We start from the raw sequence: 22,822 nt of genomic DNA, 5'->3' as shown, positions 1-22,822 counted from the left end.
TAGCACATTTTCAGCGTATTTGGGTACATGTTCCATGGAAAAGATCTGAGGTGTTAGCACTTAAGCAGACATTGCCTGATCCCCGTAAAAACCCTACCGGTTATTATAAGGAGTTGTCACAAACTGCAGAATCCTGTGTAATGAATCTGGCTGATATAGATATGCTGTTTGGGAATGTGGTTCCACAGCCTTTGTGGGGATCCATTCGTAATATGGATCATGCTGCAGAACTAGGGGACACATGGGCTAACATCATCGCTGCTGATGCTAGACAGATTGGTGGCGCGAAACCAGAGCCTTTTATAGCAGAACTCCCTGGTAGAATCCTCACGTATATGAAGACAATAATGCCCGCGATGCGCGTAAATTGGGACAAGCTATCTGCATGCAAGCAGAAGAAAGATGAGACAGTGTCAGACTTCTTTACCAGGTTTGAAGAAACGTTTATTGACCACAGTGGGCAAGATATGAGTACTGAGGGTGGCCAACGGTTATTTGTGGATAAATTTGTGCAGAATTTACTTCCTGACCTGTGTAAAAAGTTAAAAGATTCAGAAAGTTCTTGGGCTGTTTCTTCTTCAGCGCAAATACTGGCTACTGCACAGTATTATGAAAACAGAGATAAAGACGAGAAAGATAGAACAGAAAAGAAAACGAAAGAACTAAAAACAAAGGTCCTTTTACAGCAGGCCTATCCGCCACGTGGAGGTCAGAATAATTATATGCAACCCCAAGGTGTCTATCACCAACCCCAACAATTTCAGAACAATCAGCAAATGAATGGGTATTATCAACCACGTGTCCCTGTAGGTCCCAACCAATGTTCATACTGCAAAGAGGAAGGTCATTTTAAATATAGTTGCCCTAAATTGATGCAGCGTAACGGCAATATGTATGGCGCAAGAGGGAGGGGTGGTCAGCAAGCTCCTAGAGGCAGAGGGCGTGGGAATGTTCCCCAGAACGCGCGTCCTCTTCCGCCTCAAAATACCATCAATAGCTTTGATCAGCAAGCCAACGCGATTAGTAATACAGCTCAGTACTACAATAATGATTATTATACAGAGGACGGCGATGCAGAAAATAATGATTACTTGGACAGCCGTAGACAGAGAGAGGGAGTTATTTCAGTGCCAGTGGATCAGAGCGGACCGTATGTTGAGGTGACTACAGCAAATGTAACGGAGCCCTTTCTGCTAGACACTGGTGCTGCAAAGAGTTCAATCATGCATTCAAAACTCCCTGGCGCACCTTTGTCTGGCGATATAAATGTTTCAGTAGGTTTTTCTGGCGCCCCAGTTAGGAACCCGATTTCTAGTCCCATGTCACTTTCTATTGGACCTTGCGAGCTGAAAGCACCCCTGATCCTAACAACAGGTTGTGGTGAAAATTTGCTAGGGTTAGATTTGTTAAAAAGATTGCATGCTACACTGTATTGTTCACCGTCAGGAGTACAACTTACATTAGGCAGGAAAGTTATTTCCCCGATGTACCTGTCTAAAAATACAATGCCGCCTGAATTGTCATCCCTTCCGTATGTCCTTTGGGCTACTGGTCCCAATGATGTGGGCCTCTTGGAGATACCGCCATACGTGGTAACTTGAAGGCTAATGTCAGACTGCCACGTATTCCCCAGTACAAGATCTCTAATGAAGGCCAGAAAGCATTGTTAGACATTGTCAGCGACTTGATTGATAAGGGTGTAATTGAAGAGACAAGAGGCAACGTTTGCAATAGTCCGATTTTACCTGTCTTAAAACGAACGGACCCTTCACAGCCACATGTTTACAGATTTGTGATTGATCTTAGAGAGGTTAATAAGATTGTTGTGCCACAGTTTCCAGTTGTCCCTGATATAACTGCCTTGTTAACGATGATTCCAGCCTCTGCTGCATGGTTTTCAGTGATCGATTTAAAGAATGCTTTCTTTAGCATCCCAATTGCAGAGGAGAGCAGAGACATTTTTGGCTTCAGTCTGGGAGGCCGAAGCTTCCGCTTCAAACGCGCTCCCCAGGGCTACTGTGAAAGTCCATCAATATACAGCCAAGCTTTGAAAGCGCAGCTTGATGCACTTGTTTTACCTAGTTGCGCTATCCTGATTCAGTACGTTGACGATTTACTAATTGCCGCGGATACTGAGAAGATCTGCAAAGAAGCCACATTATCATTGTTGCGTCATTTATCTGCTTTCCATCACAAAGTGTCTCTCTCAAAGCTGCAATATTGTCGACAAGAAGTGACCTACTTAGGTCATCTCTTGTCGAAGGAGGGAAGGAAACTGACCCCAGAAAGAATTCAAGCCATTGCACAGTTGAGTGTGCCAAGAACACAGAGAGAAGTGCGTGCTTTCTTGGGCATTACCTCATACTGTAGGCACTGGATCCCAAAGTTTTCCCTGTTGGCAAAACCTTTGTTAGCATTAACATGCAAAGACACACCGAATCCTATCCCATAGTCTGAAGAGTGCCAGAAAAGTTTTGTGGAATTGCGCAATGCATTATGTTCAGCTCCTGTGTTGGGTACCCCTGACTACAGCAAGCCTTTTACATTGTATGTTCACGAGAAAGATGGTTGTGCATTATCAGTGTTAACACAGCCTTTTGGTGACAGACCGCGCCCATGCGCATATTTTTCATCAACCTTGGACCCTGTAGCGAGGGCATTGCCAAGCTGTCTGAGAGCGACAGCTGCTGCAGCTATGTCTATCCGACAATCTGCTGGTTTGGTAATGGACAACACATTGATCGTTATGGTTCCACATGCTGTAGACACATTATTAAACAGAACCAAGACACAACACTTGACTAGTGCGCGATTATCAGGCTATGAGCTCACACTGTTAGCAAACCACATACACATAAAGAGATGCAACACGCTGAATCCAGCTACGTTATTGCCAAATCCAGCAGACCTAGATGAGATTGAGCAACATGACTGTCTGTTCAGAACAGAAGAAGAGACGAAAGGGAGAGTAGATCTAAAAGATACTCCCCTGACTGAGTGTGATGGTACTTTATGGGTGGATGGTTCGTGTTTCAAGCTCCCTAATGGTGACACGACTGCTGCATATGCTATCACGACTTTACACACGGTTGTGGAAACTGCACGAGTGCCACATAATTCGGCCCAAGCAGCAGAATTAATCGCCCTCACAAGAGCATGCGTGTTGTCTGAAGGAATGAGAGTGAATATATACACCGATAGCCAGTACGCCTTTGGCGTGGCTCATAGTTTTGGGCGATTGTGGAAAGAACGTGGGTTCCTGACGTCGCATGGAGCTAAAATTCAGAATGGCAAGTTGGTGAATGATCTCCTTGAGTCACTGACCCTACCGTTGCAAGTTGCGATTATGAAATGCAGTGCGCACAGGAAAATCACAGATGATGTTGGACGTGGGAATGCGTTTGCTGATGAGATCGCGAAAGAAACAGCACAGAATGTAAAGACTAGAATGTATGTTGCAGGCCCCGCAAGATGGGTTGATGATGTTGGAATGTGTGAAAACACGATAGAGAGTGTGAAGTCGCTTCAAGCTGAAGCTACAGAGAAAGAATTAAGCAAGTGGAGAGAAAGTGTGGGTAAGTTGGATGAGAATGGTTGTTGGATTGATCTGACAGAACATAGGCGATGGTTGTTGCCTGATGCATATGTGCTTCCAGTAGTTACAATGGCACATGGAATGGCACATATCAGTACGAAAGGAATTTGTAAGTTGTTGGCTCCAGTATGGCAGAATGCTGGAATTCCCAAGTGTGCAGAGAATGTGGTCAAGAATTGTATGGTATGTCTGAAGTATAACCCTGGTAGGGGAACCCCAACTCCAGCTGGTAATTTTGCACCCCCATCATACCCATTTGAAGTTTTTCAGCTGGACTTTATCCACATGGAAAGGTGCAACAACCTGAAATATGTATTGGTGGTTGTCTGCGCTTTTTCAAAATGGGTAGAGGCCTATCCTCTAAAGGATAACACTGCCCTATCCACAGCCAAAGCCCTTGTGAAAGAGTTCTTCCCTAGGTTTGGAATGCCAAGAATGATGTGGTGTGATAACGGAAGTGAGTTTGTGGGTAAAGTGATGAAGAATGTGTGTGAGGGGCTAGGTATTAAACAGAAGTTCCACGCTGCAAATCACCCCCAATCAGCTGGATTAGTAGAGCGCTACAACGGCGCTCTAAAACTTAAACTGGCCAAAATCCAGGCGAGCACCGGTCTTAAATGGCCTGATGCTCTGCCTTTAGCACTCCTGTCCACCAGAATGACCGTACACTCACGAGTGGAACTTAGTCCTTACAAAGTGGTTTTTGGCCGCCCGGCCAATGTATGGGGTGTACCAAGGCCTACGAAATTCAGTGAGATCGAGCATCCAGTACTACTCGATTACTTGTATGATTTGACTGTTAAACTACGTGTTTTACATCAGCAGGTGCATGATACTCTTCCCCAAGCTTCTGAAACTCCTGGACACCCTATCGACCCTGGCACATGGGTGCTGATTAGAAATTTCCAGCGCAAGAGCAACGACGAGCCTCGTTGGATCGGCCCCCACCTTGTACTTCTGTCAACGAGATCAGCGGTTCGGGTGAAAGGGAGAAAGAATTGGGTCCATGGCACCCACTGCAAGGTAGTCCCCTTGCCCCTGCCATATGACCAGTGGGTCCAGGAGGGTATCGCCGGCTCTGAAACAGACACTGTACCTCGTTTTGTACCATTCAGTGATGCACGCATAAAAGGCACAGTTTCAGACCAAGAGAGTAACGATATTTTGCAAGAAGCTGTGCCACCATCAAGTCGATTGGACACCACAGAGCCTGAACTTTTGTTCCAGGATCAAACAGCACCTGGCCGTCTCCGCTATAATTTGAGACCAAGGCCTATGGACAAATAAAGATTTCCTTACTATCTTTTCTTTTTGACATTATAAGCTCTCCCATCTGAAGGACTTTCTTGATTTTTGTTTTTCAAACCACCATCCGGGTTCAGCCGCAGGGTCGCGGTGCCAAGACTTTGGGGTACAGGCCGAAGACGTTAGGTCAACGGTTCTGGTTGGTCTAGGGCGTTTCCCGGGACTGACAGGCGTACTCCTTAGCAGAAGAAACTCATCCGCCGCGAGCGGCCCGATTAGAGGATGGAGTTTTTTAAGATGGAGAGACCCGTTGAGGAAATGAACTTTAAAGCAAGGATGTGTCAAACTATAAAGAGTAAATGTTTTGTATTTTTGTGCCTATTTATACTATGTAGTATAATAATGTTCATCATTGGATTTGTATTTTTCTCCTCTCAAAAGCCCATTGCACCCACTGTACAGCCTATACCTCTTTCTACTGCCTCCTCACACTCTTTTCACCCTCTGCCTGAACATGAACAAACCAGACGATCAGAGTTTGTAAATAACTCGTTTATTCAGCTCTTGCACCAACACCAACTAGTAATGAATACAACCAATTGCTGGGTGTGTGGGTTAATACCACATACCATTAATAAGGGTATTCCCTATTTGGTGCTGCCATTTAGTTACAATGGATCGTCATTGGGCATTCCAGACCATGTTTCTCTATGCTCTAGATACGTACTCCCCGCGACAACCGCGTTCCATCAGACCTATCACCAATAATAAGGCTTTGATGAAAGGAGTTGCCGATATGAGAAGAGATATCGATGCATACTCGTCCATACCCAAGGAAGAATTGAGACCTTATGTAGGATGGAACGCAACGGGGTATAGTATTAGTCTGGGTGAAAGACAGCGAAAAATCTCATCCCCAATCTGGGTCGTACCCCACATAGGTCGGTTCTGCTTACAGGGTAATGGTCAGAATCCTAGAGCTCAACTGGGGAGAAGTGACTGTACTGAAACGTACACTTTCCCATCACAGTTTTCTCCTGCGTTTTTGGCTGCCAAGGGCACATATTTCATCTGCAATGACCGAGCATATACATGGTTGCCCCCTGATTTCTCGGGCACATGTTATATTGCGAACTTGCTACCGCCAACATTTACTGCTGCCTCTGACTATCACAAGACTAGAGTTGTGAGGGGCGTAATTAGTAAGGAGGATACTGCCGGTCAGGAAGCGGGAGACTTCTTCTTGGGTTTCCTGCCGTTTTGGGGACCTATGGTAAATAGTAGGAACCTGAGACAACTGACTCGTGTGGTTGAATCCACTGTCAATGTAACGGCTGGTGCCCTCGGTAATTTGACAGCTGAGCTCCAAGCGGATCGCCTCATGACTTTGCAGAACCGCATGGTTCTAGACGTTATTCTTGCAGACCGCGGTGGGGTATGTAAGGTTATCCAATCCAGTTGTTGCATTTTCATACCAGATAACGCTCCAACAGTCTATCAAGCCATCTCCAGACTCCATAAAATATCTGAGTCCATACACGTGGATAAAGGAGATTGGTCACTGGTGGGGTGGTTCTGGGAACTGATATCTGCCTGGGGTTGGAAAGTTCTGATGGTCATTGGAATGATCTTAGCCATTCTTTTCCTGTTCTGTCTGTGCATACAGTGTGCTCCTGCGATATGTGGCCTCTGTGCTACCTTATGTGTAAGGAAACCTGTATCGAGGGACGAGCTAAATAATAGGATGATGCTACAGCAACATCTCCATGACTTTGTGAACATTGACCTAGACTCGGATTAAGATGAGTATAGTGATTGCCTATGTAAGGGCAAAAGGAGGGTCTGTCGTACTTTAATCTCTGTGACCGCGTAGGGGACAGGGCCCCACCCCTGTCTATCCTGGTATTGGCGAACCGCAAATGGTTAATGCGGTATGTACAAGTGCTTTGTATACCGTTCTAGCTATGAATGCACTGTGTACACGTTATTCTGCATCACTACGCGGGTTCCATTTTGGAAGCGGTGGCCATCTTGTGATTGCCCTCACATAGGCTATAATGAAGCAAATACGGGCCTCACAGCACATTTGCCTTTCCATGACTCTTCTGTGACCTGGGCAGCTTGGCTCTGCTGCCCCAGGTCAAGCTGGTCTCACGAGCTCCCCTTCCTCCGGCCACCTGTGATTAGCATCAGGGCTTGACACGCCATAAAGTCCTTTCATCCCACACAAGCCTCTGGCTAATCTCTTTCACACCTGACTGTTCCTGCTTTATGACTTGTTTCTATCAACAGGACCTGCCCGTGTTTTATTGGGGCCTATCGATATCTGATGTGGGATCTGAACCTTGCTGTGTAAATAACTGTGGGCTGGCTTAACTGGAATGTGGGATGGTCATCATGACTCTGCTCTTTCGTTTGAAATGTACACTTGTATATTGCCGTATCATAAACCTAGGAATGTATGCCTGAAGCAGGAAAAAGTGTGTTTAAGAAGAAGTCCGTTTCTATGATTTTTAGCAGTCTCCTGAGAACATACACGCTGTTGTACTTCTAGGATACCTGTAATTGGTCTGCAGCCAATAAATGAATCTTTGACTTCACCCAGAAGACTCTGTGTTTCTGTAGGTCTGAAACAGGGAGAACCCAGAAGTCATAGGGTGTGTGCCCCTGCACCGCTGGGTTTAAAATACCCAGTACTTCAAAGTAGTCAATTGCCATCAAGTGATGTGCCACACACCCCTGGATTTCAATTCTCAGACACTCTGTGACCGTGTGTCCACCGTAACGTACAATTGCCTTGCAACTATTTTAGAATAAACATGTTGCTGATGTGTAATGAACCTGTGCTATGCTTTGTTAGGTGCGTTGTCTGTCTTCCCACATCTGTGACATTTGCTTACCTCACCTGTGGACTTGTTACCACTGACAGTGAATAGGTGGTGTGTCTGTGCATACCAATGTGTTTCAGGTCAACATCATTGTGTGGGATGAGTAACATGGCCATGGTGAGTATGTGTTGTGGTGCCATAGTGGTGTGTCTCCCTCACATGTGTCACATCACCATGACGCACATAACGGTGGTCACATTGTTGTAGTATTTGGCATGCACTGTGTTGTTTAGCAGATCAACATCTCCATGACACATGACAAGTTGGAATCACAATAGAGGCAAGTATGGTGTAAAGGTGAGTTTATTTACGAACATGTGTGAGGAAAGTGCAGAGGATGGTGGGTGCTGTACATTGGGTTTTGAATCCAAAGTTCACAGTAGAGTTGGAAGTGTTGGTAGATGAAATGTCCAGAGTAAAGTCCACAGTCATCTGTTACATTGGACCAACATGAACCCTCCATGTCATGTGGGCAAGTTGTGTCCGATCGGACAACGTGAACGGGTTGCGCACAAAGAACATTGTCCAGAGCAGGTTTAGAGGCCTTGGGGGATGTGCAGGGACATCTGCGTCTCACATGTCCTTCTTCGGACGACCCCTCTGCGGTGCAGGGGACTCTCTGCCAGAGCCCTCCTAACTCCCTGTGGCACTGGCAGATGGTGTGGCAACATATGTTGTGGCCACACAGGGAGGTGTGGACATATTTGTGCTGATCTGGCGGAGGCATTGGAGTATGTCCCGATGCACCGCAGTAAGTGCATCCCACTTTGCCTCCATGCGGGCATGGTGGGCAGCCTGCACCTGTTGTATGTCCTTGAGGATCCCCACTACCTGGTCAAATCCTCTGGTGCTATCCTGGTACGCATCTATGATGCGTGCCAGTTGGGGGTCATCATGCAGTCCAGACCCCTCTGCAAGGCGCGCCCTCCCACCCCTCCCAGCACCCCTATCCACATGGGCAGGACCAGCGGCGGCACGCACAGGTGACACTGGGACCCCTTGGGTGGTGTTGCTGGTGGTGTTGGCTGTAGCTTCCGGAGGGTCATGTGTTCCTGTGCTGTGGGTGTTCTGTGGCCTTGATCTGTCCGTGTTGGCGGAGGTGCCCTGTCTGTTTCCAGAGGCTGGAGGCGTGGGTACAGGGGGTACAGATGTTGGTGCTGCTGGTGCTGCATGATGACTCACACCGGAAGTGCCAGGTTGTTCGTTGTCATCCGAAGAGGACAGAGACAGAGTCGAACCAGAGAGCTCAGTGTCCACCAGAGTCTGGGACTGGGAATCCTCTTCATTTGGTGCTGTGTCCCCAGCACCACCTGTGTTTGGAAGAGAAACACAATGTAAGTTATGTTTCTGCAGGCATCAATGGCTCACAAACATGACATTTTCTACTGTACGAACGGATGCCTGACTGTACACTGCTTTGTTCCGGGTTGTCACGGACAGAGATTGATATTGTTGTTGCTCATTGCCCAGCCAAAAGAAACATTTCAATGTGCATGTCGAAGTGTGTGCATGCCCAGCTCATGGATGGATTTGTCTGTACATGACCATTACTACTCAAGGGCCATCACGTTGCTGACACAGGTGTGTCATCCCTGTACACATATGAGATTTAACAAGGACATACGTGCTATTCCACTGGGGACATGTTGTACTATTGGGGCATGTGTGGTAGCAGAGTTTGCTAGTCTTTGTGTGCCACAATGGTGAATTGGTACGACATGGTCACAGTCTGGTATGCCTGTGATCTCTTTGGAGGAAGTGTTTTTTTACAGTGTTCCTAGTTCCCATCTCATTTCATACAAGTGATGATGTCACCATCGTTAATGAGTCTGGTGCTGAGTTTTGTACGTGCATATGTGATTTGACTTGTCAATGTTCTCTATGGGGACATGGATTGGGCAAGGTAGCACTCTGGCTTTTCAATGCTCATGACAGTGAGGGCCGGTGGTGTGTGTGTTGCAGTTTGGCTGCTGTGAGTAGCATGTCTCCTCCAATGCTGTCCAGGTTTGACCTTGTGTGTACAGTGTCTATGTCAGTGAGTGGTGTGTTGTGTGAAGGATACCTATGTTTCAGCACGATGTAGGAGTGGAATGCAGCTCACAACAGCACCGAGTGTGAATGCGAACATGCTATGGTGTCGGCTATATTGGTGTGTCCATTCCATTCACTGTCCGATGTCCCCTGTCAATGATGTATATGTGAGTTCCTGTGTGTTTTGTGCAATGTACCATATATGGCTCTCCACATTTGTCATCTGCAAGACACACCTCCCCTGCCCGGCCAGGGGGAACCCCTGGACACTGCATCCCCAGACAATGATTTTGAACATATGGTTGCAATGGCTGTGTGTGCGACCGGGTTTTGTTTGGCCAGTGCATATGTGTGATTGTCAGCCACATAATTTCTCAGGCCCAGTGTCAGACATCCTGTCAGTACCTTCCCACTCCCTGTGAGGTGAGCATGGTTCAGTGTGAGCTTGCTGGGCCATGTGGGTAGCTGGGGATTGTCTGTGACTGCAACTCCCATCATGCTCTTGGCTACACCACCCTTCCCAGCATGCCCATACTTCCTTCCTCTTGACTCTGCTTCCCTGTGAGGGGGTATGACAGGAATGGCAAGATGGCTGACTGTGAAGTGCTGGTGTTTGTTGGTGCCCAGTTCCCAGCATAGCCTTGTGCTCCCCACAACAGAGCCCAGTGTCAGACATCCTGTCAGTCCCTTCCCACTCCCTGTGAGGCGAGCATGGTTCAGTGTGAGCTTGCTGGGCCATGTGGGTGGCTGGGGATTGTCTGTGACTGCAACTCCCATCATGCTCTTGGCTACACCCCCCTTCCCAGCATGCCCATACTTCCTCCCTCTTCACTCTGCTTCCCTGTCAGGGGGTGTGACAGCAATGGCAAGATGGCTGACTGTGAAGTCCTGGTGTTTGTTGGTGCCCAGTTCCCAGCATGGCCTTGTGATCCCCACAACAGAGCCCAGTGTCAGACATCCTGTCAGTCCCTTCCCACTCCCTATGAGGCGAGCATGGTTCAGTGTGAGCTTGCTGGTCCATGTGGGTGGCTGGGGATTGTCTGTGACTGCAACTCCCATTATGCTCTTGGCTACACCCCCCTTCCCAGCATGCCCATACTTCCTCCCTTTTGACTCTGCTTCCCTGTGTAGGGGTGTGACAGCAATGGCAAGATGGCTGACTGTGAAATCCTGGTGTTTGTTTGGCTACAAGTCCAAAGAAAGCCCCTGTGCATCACACAGCAGCACCCAGTACGGTGTATCTTTTGCTGCTATTTCACTGAGGTGTGGGTCAATGCATTCTACCCGCTGAGTTGTGTGGAGTTTGTGTTGAGGGGGTGTGTGTCTCCACATGCTGGTAAGTATGGTCAGAGCTGTCAGTCCTCCTTCCCACCCAGCCAGACACCCCACCATGAAACGTGCTTCCATTGGAGGGCGTGCAAGTTGTCTTTCAGGATGTCAGTCAGTGGTGTCCTGCTTCTGATTTGCACACAACCCCTACCAGGGCCTTGTGCTCCCCACAGCAGGACACAGTGTCAGACATCTTGTCAGTCATTTTCCACTCCCTGTGATGTGGGCATGTTTCAGTGAGGTCTGGATGGGCCAATTTGGTGGGGGAGCATTATCTGTGACTACAAACTCCATCATGCTTTTGGATACACTCACTTTACCTGCATACCCACTATTCCTTCCTGTCAGGCAGCTGCACTGTGAGGTAGTGTGTTTGTGTTGGCGAACTGTCAGACAGTGTTTATTTGGCTTTGTGCCACTGCCTTGCTCTATTTGTTGGTAGGTTTGTACATATCATGATACAGTTCCAAGTCACTATGAGATAGCAGGTATTGTGTTTGTCTGACTAGCATACACATCTTTGGATGATTATCTATTGGTTACTGTGGCTTTGCTAACGGTGCATCGTTTCACTGTCCCCTTGCCACACAATATTGAGTATGTTGTTTGTGTACTCACCAGGCTCTGGTATGTCTGCTAGACCATGGATGCTCTCTGGTGGTAAGATGTCCCGCACCTTCTCTTCCCAGGTCCTGAAGTAGACTGGTTTGGCAGGAGGGCCACCGCCAGTGCGCTGACTCGAGGCGTGATCTTTCTCGATGAGTTTCTTGACCCTCCTACGCACATCATACCACCTGTTCTGGATATCGTCCTTTGTGCGCAACGTTGGTGCTTATGCGTTCACCTTGTCCACAATCCTCGCCCACATCTTGGTTTTCTGTGACATGGGGGTCCTTTGGACCAATGTACCAAACAAATGTGGCTCTACTCTGATGATCTCATCTACCAGCACTTCTAACTCATCATTTGTGAACTTTGGATTCTTCTTTGGGGGCATGATGATGGGTGGTGGTGGTGAGTGATGTGTGTGTGAGGGTGCAAGTGAGGGTGGGTTAGTGTTGGTTTTTCTAGCTGTATGTGTGTGTGATTTTGGTGAGGTGCTAATGGTGTGTGAGTTGTGAGATTGGTGAGTTGTGAGTGTGTCTGTGGTTGCTGTGTGATGGTGTTTGCTGCTGGCTGTTGTCTCCTATTTGCAAAGGATCATGGTAGTGATTGATGTCCTTTATATAGGTGGAGTTGTGGGTGTGTCTTTGTCCCAGGTTTTTTAAAAATATTTATTGGCTTTGTCATTGCTTGTTTGGTCCTTTTTTTGTCTTTTTTTCCTTTGGGTTTCTAGGCATGAAGGAGACGTTCTTCTGACCGAGACGGACGCTGATGTTGGCTCGTGCTGGCTTCTCCGCCTCGTTCACGCTGACTTTCTTCTTCAATTCATACGCGTCGGTCGCGGAGATCTCTATTGCTTGGGCTCCCTGTTTTCTGTGCGTATCGGTCATGCGGCTTGGGCGCTGTGCGAGTCGGTCTGGGTTTACACGCATTGCATCGTACTGCGCGGATTGGACATCACGGTTACGTGTCAGTCGGGTTCATTCCGGGTACGTGTCCCTACGGCCAGGTCGTACGGCTTGTATTCCGTACGTGTCGGTTGTAATTCACACGCGTTGCATCGTACTGCACGGGTCGTACGGCGCCAGTCCGTGTCGGTCGGTGACCGGTCCTGGTCCGTGTCGGTCGGTACGTTTTGCAGCCGGAATCGGAATCGGCCCCGTAACAGTTATTTAGGCGGGACAAGAGGGGAATTCTAGCTGTAACTCTAAGTATCCTCCTTGTATGTGTATTCTTTACATTGACCTTTTGACTGGTTTCAAGATTATCTGTTTCTTTACTCTATTCTTTTTATATTCTTTGCCTCATATTATAGAAAAGTGACTTGACAAAAATATAAAAGAATAGTGTGTGCTCTAAAGTAATTTTGTACATCTAATTTTGAAAGGAGAATGATTTAGCCTCCTCTCCCTCATTCTCCATTCTGTACGAGAGGTCCTCTTGTCTTGGATTTTGAATGCCCATTCAGGGCTTAATGGTTGAGCACAACAGTCCCACTCTTTTAACATATAAAGAGTTCCATACATGATATTGACACTTAAAAACAATGATTATGCAAAATATAGATATATAAATAGAAAAAGAAGAAAATATTTGTTTTCACTTTAAACATTGTTTGAGGTATATACAAATATCTGTGAAGATTGGGACGGTAGTTGCCTTATTCCACGTACATTGAGGACGAATACAATGTTTATTTATCTTTTTAATAATGCCTTATTACATGTTAAGATGGCCGACACGAAAAGAATACGCATTCAGTATGTATTGTGCCGTCTTTTATGTTTACCATTATTTTTTCACTTGCACTTGCACTTTTTTTTACTTTAAAATGGTGGTATTTCACGAAAGTTACTGACATTGACAAAGCCAGAGCGGCGAAACGTGTCTGTCAGTGCTGGAGGGGGGGTTTTAAATGAAATAAATATAATTTCTCACGGAATTGGTTTGAGCGTGCTCCTGCTTGTGTCAACTGACACGGATTCTGTCTTCGACAATAAAACGTCATATATATATATATCCCAAGAACTCCGTTACTGCCTCCTCATGGACAACAGATACGGACCACAGTTTCAGTGCAAATTCATTTATTTCAACACGCACAATGCCGCCATGACGCGTTTCAGCCCGACCTTGGGCCTTGATCACATGACATATATATTACAGCTCCCCACAAACGTAGACTGGACCAGCACTCGCATTAGTTCAATCCAATTTAAAGATTTATTGGCAAACAAATAACAATAAACAAACGCATTTCGGCAATCCTGCCTTTGTCAATGTCGGTGACCCACGTTACCTTGGCAATATTTAAACATGTGATGATTCAATGATTAGAAAACGGACAAACAGTGACATTGCTACTGCAGGGGCCATCTTAGAGAGTGTTCCAGTGTTCACACAATTCATTCATGTTTGAGCCCTGTGCATGTATTGCGATCAAATCATATATGTTAGCTCTAAAAGAATAAAATGAAATAAAGGCAATTTATCATGTCCACGTCTTATGTACATATATACAATATTTACACATACCATCATTGTTGTAACCGGTGGCTAATTATTATATGTGTCATGAACCACCATGAAGCCCAGTAGGAGGGGAAATCCCCTCCGCACAGTTATGACATGCAAGATATTGTCATAAATATCAAGCCCTGAATGGGCCAAACAATATATGAACGTATTCAAAGTTTCTGAGCTATTATGTATCCTTATTGGTTACCCATTTATAATGGTACTGTGTTTGTCTGCTTGATATATATATACACACATATAGATATATATAATAACAGCGTTCCTCCCCTGCTAACTCGTTTAGCAGGGGCTTCTAGCACGGACCTCTTCAAGTCTCCACAGGAAATCGAAAGACCACGAGAGTGTTGCGGTGAGTAGTGCAAAATTTATTTTCCATGTACAATTACATCCAGGGATGATCGGGCTTAGTACATATATATATATATATATATATATTACCTACTGGCCGTCGCCAGTAGGTAGTTATAGTTAGGACCCTGTTTCCATAGGAAAACTGCAACATTCTATTTGGAATAACTTTGGCGCCGGTCGACGAATCCTCGCAAAATTTTCAAAACTAATGGGGCGCTACGCTCCGCTCCTACCCTGAAAGTCTCGGGGGGATTCGTCAAGCGGGGGCTGAGAAAAAAGGGGGGTCCCAAAACGCGTTTTTCCCATGCATTTTTCCATAGGACCTTTAGACACAGCTACAGCCCGAACGGCTGAACAGAGTTACTTGAAATTTGGCAGAGAGGTAGTCTACAGATCAAGGAAGTGCCTTTTGTAGGTCTGGTGTAAATCTGTTCAGTAGTTCCTGAGAAAATAGCATTTAAATCAATATATATATCTGTGGCAGCTTACGGTGCGCTTACCGTGCGCTTACGGTAAGCTTACCGTACGCGTACGGTGACGTGCGCGATTCTGATTGGCTGTTAGATCTTAGTAAACATTCGAATCGGTCGAAACCAGGAAGCGGCGGCCGCCATTTTCTCTCTCGCACTCTGAGGGGGGAGGAAAAACAAAGGTTGAAAACATGTAAAGGGGCAGGTTAGACTGCTCCTAACCACCTAGCTTTGATTAAGGTGTCCCAAAAGATCCCCCAAGGCAAAAATTCAAATTTTTTTTTTTTCGAAAAAACGCCGATTACGCTTACCGTACGCGTACGGTAAAAAATAATTAAAAAAAAAAAAGTTTCCACACTTTCCCCACCCCGTGTGCAAAAGGTGCCCGCAGGGCACCTTTTGTGATTCGCATATCTAATAAAGGAAAAATTAATACATTACCTTTCACAACGAAGCGCATAATATGTCCTCCGTGTGCGGACGGTGCGCGAAGCGCATCGTGCGTACATGGCCCATCCAGCGTAACGTGGGCACGCGGTGCTCGTAGCGCACCGCGTGCCCACCGTGCGTGCACGGCACTAACTGCGTAAAGTGGGCGCGCGGTGCGCGCACGGAACGAACTGCGTTAAGTGGGCGCGCATGCCACGAATGGCGTAAAGTAACTTAGCATTTAAAAAACTATACAAATTCACTGAAAAAACCATAGGTTTCACACATGTTATAGTTAGGAATTAGCATTTAAAAAACCTTGCAAATTCACTGAAAAAACCATAGGTTTCACACATCTTATAGTTAGCTGGACATTTTACTCATAAAAAACCAATGAAATTCCCCCGTTATAGTTAGTACAGGCAACTATAACTCACGCGACCGCAATCCTCTGCTGATGACATATGTGTCTTTATGAAAAAAAAATATTTGTAATATATGTATAGCTAAAATTTAATGGAAGAAGACATGGGCAAATAAGTGTCTAAATACAGTATTAGCATCAGCAGAGGATTGCGGTCGCGTGAGTTATAGTTGCCTGTACTAACTATAACGGGGGAATTTCATTGGTTTTTTATGAGTAAAATGTCCAGCTAACTATAAGATGTGTGAAACCTATGGTTTTTTCAGTGAATATATATATATATTATCTACTGGCGGTCGCCAGTAGATAGTTATAGTTAGGACCGTGTTTCCATAGGAAATCCGCAACATTCTATTTGGAATAACTTTGGCGCCAGTTGACGAATCCTCGCGAAATTTTCAAAATAGGTGGGGCGCTCCGCTCCGCTCCTACCCTGAAAGTCTCGGGGGGATTCGTCAAGCGGGGGCTGAGAAAAAAGGGGGGTCCCAAAACGCGTTTTCCCCATGCAATTTTCCATAGGGACCTTTAGTCCAAGGTACAGCCCGAACGGCTGAACAGAATTACTTGAAATTTGGCAGAGAGGTAGTCCTCAGCTCAGGGATGTGCCTTTTGCAGGTCTGGTGTCAATCTGTTCAGTAGTTCCTGATAAAATCAAAAGTAAAATCATATATATATGTGGGAGGAGCCTAACCACACATCTCATCCTGAGATCTGATTGGCTGTCAGCACTTCATCCAAGAAGTGTTGGCAGCCATCTTGGGACCAATATACACGATAGCACCTCATTAAAAAGCATTGCAGTTAATAGAAGGTTTTAAGACTTTAGTTACATTATAAATCATTTGTTGATGGTACCATACTAATTTTAGGAATTGTGGTATGTTCTAAGGTGATTTCACCATGTGAAAAAGCCTTCTGCTGGGATATCATGATTGAGAGAAAAATATTTTCTCATGCTTTTCCCACAGAGGTTTTGAAGGTGATCTATAAGCTAAACTGAGAGCTTATTTTCTGTAAATTCACATCATCTTTCTCAGTCATGTGAGAATGAAGTCTGACATTCTCAGTAAAACATGCACATCCAACAAGGGCAGAGACTGTCAGTTGATTCATTTGTGTTCTACTGCAGCTTCCCAGAGTGTTCCAAAGAACAACTAGAGCGCTAACAGTCCTACTTATGATAAACGTATGGCACACCTGAAGCCATCTTGCTTGGATTAAAGTGGTAACTCTTAAAACATTTAATTTAAAAAGGAACAAAATGAGGGGGTTCATTTTTCCATAAAAAGTATGATTAGTGCTGCAGAAAGAAAAATTAGGGCACATTTTGAGTGACTTCTCAAATCCTCTTCTATTTCATGAAAAAATTCTGACATGCAGACTGAAACATGCACTTTCAATACCAGCAGAAGTTTCCCCTGGTGAGCAGTAGCTTTACTACAGTGATCTAATGAGCAAAAAGAGTGCTAACATTCTGAATTTATGGCAAATGTGTGACACATCCTGAATGCCTTCTTGATGGAATCAAAGTAAAAAACTGAAAGTATTTCCTACTGAGGAGACTGCAGTAAATGAGGAAATTAGGAAACTTCATAACAAATAAGTCTCCCAAGATGGCCACCAGAGACAAAAGAGCCCAAATGTAGCCCAAATATCACCCAGATGTAGCCCAAGTATAGCCCAATGACAGAATGTCCCAGAGTGTTCTTAAAAACAACTAGAGCGCTTACTGTCTTCATTATGACAAAAGTATGGCATACCTGAAGCCATCTTGATTGGAATAAACTGGTAACACTTAAAACATTTAATTTAAAAAGGAACACAATGAGGGGGTTCATTTTGCCATAGAAATTATGATTAATGCTGCAGAAAGAAAATGAGGGCACATTTTGAGTGACTTCTCAAATCCTCTTCTATTTCATTAAAAATTTCTGACATGCAGACTGAAACATGCACTTTTAATACCAGGAGCAGACTTCCATGGTGAACAGTAGTTTTACTACAGTGATCTAATGAGCAACTAGAGTGCTAACATTCAGAATTTATGGCAAATGTGTGACATATCTGAATACCTTCATGATGGAATCAAAGTAAAAAACTGAAAGCATTTCCTACTGAGGAGACTGCAGTACATGAGGAAATTAGGAAACTTCATAACAAATAAATCTCCCAAGATGGCCACCGGAGACAAAAGAGCCCAAATGTAGCCCAAAATCACCTAGATGTAGCCCAAATATAGCCCAATGACAGAAGTGTGCAAAACACTTATTATTTTGTGTTTTTGCAGTGTTATATAGTGCAGACTTGTCAGGTATTGGAGTGCTTTACATGAGCATTGGTTACATCACACAAGAACAAATTCATTTTGGTTGTAGACATGGGGAGTCTAAGTGATTTGACCAGAATACAGAATGTCGAGCTGAAGCAGAAACTCCAACCTGGTTCCCCAGTTGCAAAGTCTGCAGTTCTGGAAGTAACACCACATCCTCTCCCCTAAGTGCAACATTTAATCAAGTGGTCAACTGGATAAAAAAACATAAAGATAACAAATAATTTAAAAGTGCTTTGTCGCTATTTGAAAACTCAGAAAATATGTCCTTATTTTAGTCTTTTAGAGCACTAACCATAATTTTGATGCCAATAAGACCCTCTCATATATGTAATTTCTAAAGGAAATGCTCTAGGTATTACAGTTTTGATTACATCAAGATGACGTCAGGCGTTCCACACTTTTGTAATAAATATAGAATGTTAGCAATCTAGTTGTTCATTAGGATACTGTTGAGAGGCAGAGGCCAGGGGCACGGACTCTGAAAATTGAAGGCAGGTAGGAGGGTGCAAAGGCAACAATTTAACCACACTGAGCAGGCAGGAAGGGCCGTGGCAGCACAACAGACTATGGAGGGCAGTGGAAAGTGGGGCAGGGGCAACAAACCAACAATACAGGACTTGCAAGAGAGGCTGTGGCAATGTAATAGACCATTGTGGGCAGAAGGAAGAGGCAATGGTAGTACAACCATACATGCCAACAGACCCGATTCAGCCAGGAAACGTCCAATGTTTTTAAGCTCAAATGGGCTTTATTTGATCTGTCTCCTTTCTACAATCTCCTCTTTTTCAATGTAACTCAAAGGGGAAAATCAATACCCCAGTTTTTTTTTCAAAATCTCCCTCTTACCAAGTTCAAAATGTTCGCAAGTATGGTACATTGGATCATGGAAGGAAATGGGGTAGGGACATGGACTTGGATAACAGAGGACAGGAGGGACATGGAGAGGTGCACCAAACGGACCCTGCAGGGCAGGTGTCAGGGTTTGCAGCAGCACAATACACCACACAGGGCATGCGGGACGGGAGTGCAGCACAACAATCCATAGAAAGCAAGAGGGAGGGGACAGGACCATGCACATGGACAACAGAGAACAGAGGGGCAAGAGGCAATGGTAGCTAGCTGACCATAATGGACAGACAGGAGAGAAAGCTGCAGCATAACAGACCATAAAGGGCAGGAGGGACGGATCAGGGGCATTACAATGGAACAGACAAGCCAGGAGGGAGGGAGTAGGGGTCTGCACATGTAAACAGAGGGCTGGGGGCAAGGGGGCAGGGCAGGAGCAGCAAGATAGCCATGGAGGTCAGGCAGGATGGGCACTAGAAGCAAGACACACCATGAAGAGCAACAGTGAGACTGTGATGGCATACACACAGACCATGGAGTGAAGGTGGGAGGGGGTCAGGGGCAGCTAACTGACCACACAGGGAAGGTGGGAGGGGCCATGGCAGCACAGAAGACCATGCATGGCAAGTGGGAGGGTTAGTGGCAGCACAATGGCTATGATGGGCAAGAAGGAGGGTGCGGGAGCATGCACAAAGGACGATGGAGGATAGAAGGGAGGGTCAGGACCTGTGCACAGACAAGAAAGTTCAGGGGAAGGGGCCTCACAACAGACCGCACGGGGCAGGCAGGAGGAGCAGTTGCAGCACAACAGACCAGGGAGGGCAGAAGGGTGTGGCAGTACAATGGACCATGTAGGACAGGAGGAAGAGGATAGGGGCATGGCATGTGGAGAGGCAGGGTGGAGGTGGCAGGGACAGGTTACAGTCATCTGACAATGCTAGGCAGGTGGGAGGGGAGTGGCAGCTCAACAGAACACTCAGAGTAGATAGGAGTGGCAGGTCCATGGAACATGGTGGGCAAAAAGGATGGAGCAGGGGCATGCACAAAGACATCGGAGGGCAGGGGGAAGGAGAATAGGGGCAGCAAGCTAAGCACAGAGTTTAAGCAGGAGGTCAATGATGGGGCATAGAATTGGGCAATGGAGGGCAGGAGGAGTGGACTGCTACATCATACTAAATTGAGGGCAGTGGCAGCACATCAGACCATGCATGGCAGGAGGGAGGAGGCTAGTCCATGGATTCACACAACAGAGGATAGGGAGGAGGGGGATGGGGCAGCAAGCTAACTGTTCAGAGAAGGTGGGTATTAGGAACTTTATTGTTTTTAAAATGTGTGTCTGTGCGAACTACTTAAAATATGAACAAGTATGCAGCATAATCTGACTTTTATTCAGGAAGAAGAGGACGTTTGTGACTGTGAATCCGGGCTCACTTGGCAGAAACACCCCCTGACCCTCCACCCCCTATCGCAAAATGTAATGCCCGTGAAATGGGTAGGTGAACACAGTGTTTATAGAACATAGTCCTGAGAGCACGATTGAAAATGACAAAATGGTATAAACTATGCACCAAAAAGTGTGATATAAGATGAACCGGGCGTGAAATATAATATGCAATACATTGTGCGCAATGACAGATTCATTGGAGAGCGCGAGAAAGCACAGGCACTAGCGCGTGCTATGCGATATGCGCCTTGGAGTGTAATATGCACAGGGCAGTGTTGTGTAACCTAACTAGTCTCTAAAGTTTTAATATAAAATATGTGCTGGAGAGTGTAACGTTGCATATGCACTGTGACAAAGATATGGATCCCAGATTGTAATATGTATGGCATAGCACTGTGCGTTATAACATAGGCATCGAGGAAGGCACGTTAGATGGGGCAATATAACCCGTGCGAAGACAAGTGTGGCATGACATATTCATATGGGGGTGTTACAGTGCACATGGGCTAGAGAGTGTCATAGCATATGCACTAGCTAGTGGAATACAACTCAGAGGTGTGTGGCACTCAGCAGTCAATGGTGGGTGTAACACAGCATTGGGCTCTGCCAGGAGCGCGCTGTGACTCTCAAGTGATGTTCGTCCCCTTTCCAGAGAGTAAAATAAAAAGTATTACACATCCGGCAGTGGATATGTGTTTTATTAACCGTGAGGGGGGTTTCTTGCATAGTTGTGGTCGAATTTTTGTCAAATCCCCTTTGAATGGCTTGGTGTGCATGTGTATTAAATGTGCCCGTCAATAGCTACCCATGTTTGTATAAATAAACGACAAGGGTGTCTACCGGGATTAGGCACGGTAGGGCATCAGACATGTCAGAGCTTCACTAGTGGTGTAAATACATTCCACGTGGATTCATTGTATGCAGAGTCGCCTTTTAATGATTATCACGCAAATCGTCATGGTGATAGGTACGTACGGTTTGTCCAGCATGTCCTAGGTGTGTCTATAAATATATATTTTTTAAAAATAATAAAAAACAGTGGCCGGCCCTGGGGATTGGGGTCAAAAAAATCTAATTAGGAGACAGGCCCTGGGGGATGGGGTCATCAGGGCCAATAAATTAGAATAAGAAGGGGAACCACACAGCCCCCCTTCTTAAAAAATTTAAATAAATAAAAGACTGGCATCGTGCCGGAGGCCACGCCCCCTCCTTGCAGCACTCTGCAAACGCGCCCCCTGGCAAGTTGTAAGTTGGGGAATTAATTCCCCTTCAATACTGAGGGTCCCTGAGGGCCAACTAGCCCAACAGGCATCTCCAGTATGCGCCAGGGAGCTGCGCTGCAGACAGGTGTTCTGAGGCCAAGCCCCTTTTTACACCTCTCTGCAACGCAGCTCTGTGGCGCTTACTGGAGGTACCTAGTGGTCTAGTTTGACCCTAGGGACCCTTAGGATTCAAGGGGACTTAATCTCTCAATTTAGAACAGCCACAGGGCGCGTTTACCAGTGGTGAAGGGAGGGGACGGGGCCTGAGGTGACGTGTGCAAACACGCACTATGGCACGTTTTAAATTGGGGATATAATTTCCCTTCAATACTGAGGGCCCCTGGGGGCTAACTAGCCCACCAAGTGCTTCCAGTAAGCGCCACTGAGCTGCATTACAGAGAGGTGGTCCAGGTCGTGCCACTTTTTACACCTCTCTGCAACGCAGCTCTGTGGCACTTACTGGAGGTACCTAGTGGGCTAGTTGGACCCTAGGGACCCTCAGGATTCAAATGAACTTAATCTCCCAACTAAAAATGGTCACAGGGCGTGTTTACACAGTGGTGAAGGGAGGGGACGGGGCCTGAGTTAACGTGTGCAAAAACGCCCTGTGGCCTGTTTTAAGAGGTAGTTTTAATCCCCCTGCCCTATTATATACTAGGGGCTTACAGAGGAGGTCATGCTAATCACAGGGGGACCCCAACGCATAATGTTCCCTAGTGTATGTAGGTGTTTTCACTGTATTCTAAGTGTCTTTTAACATAGCACTGGCTCTAGGACTGGTTAGTCAGACTCAGTTACCACCAGTATCCATCTGAAAAAGTTGAGGGTACAGGATGATTTTGCAACAAGGCTTCTTTCTGCTCTTCTTTTTGTTCTTTCTGCACGTTGTCCTTCTTCCTGCACTTTTCTTCGTCTTTGAGGACTTCTGTTGCTTCTTTCTTCACTTCTTTTTTTTCTTTCGGTGCATTTTTTCTTCTTTCTTCACATGTCCTATCTCTGTAGGCATAGTTAGAAATTAGCATTTAAAAAACCTTT

This window comes from Triturus cristatus, chromosome 3_1, assembly GCF_964204655.1.
Source record: "Triturus cristatus chromosome 3_1, aTriCri1.1, whole genome shotgun sequence".
NCBI classification, from domain to species: domain Eukaryota; kingdom Metazoa; phylum Chordata; class Amphibia; order Caudata; family Salamandridae; genus Triturus; species Triturus cristatus.
The sequence above is the reverse complement of the archived record's forward strand: the minus strand, read 5'-3'. Positions refer to the sequence as shown.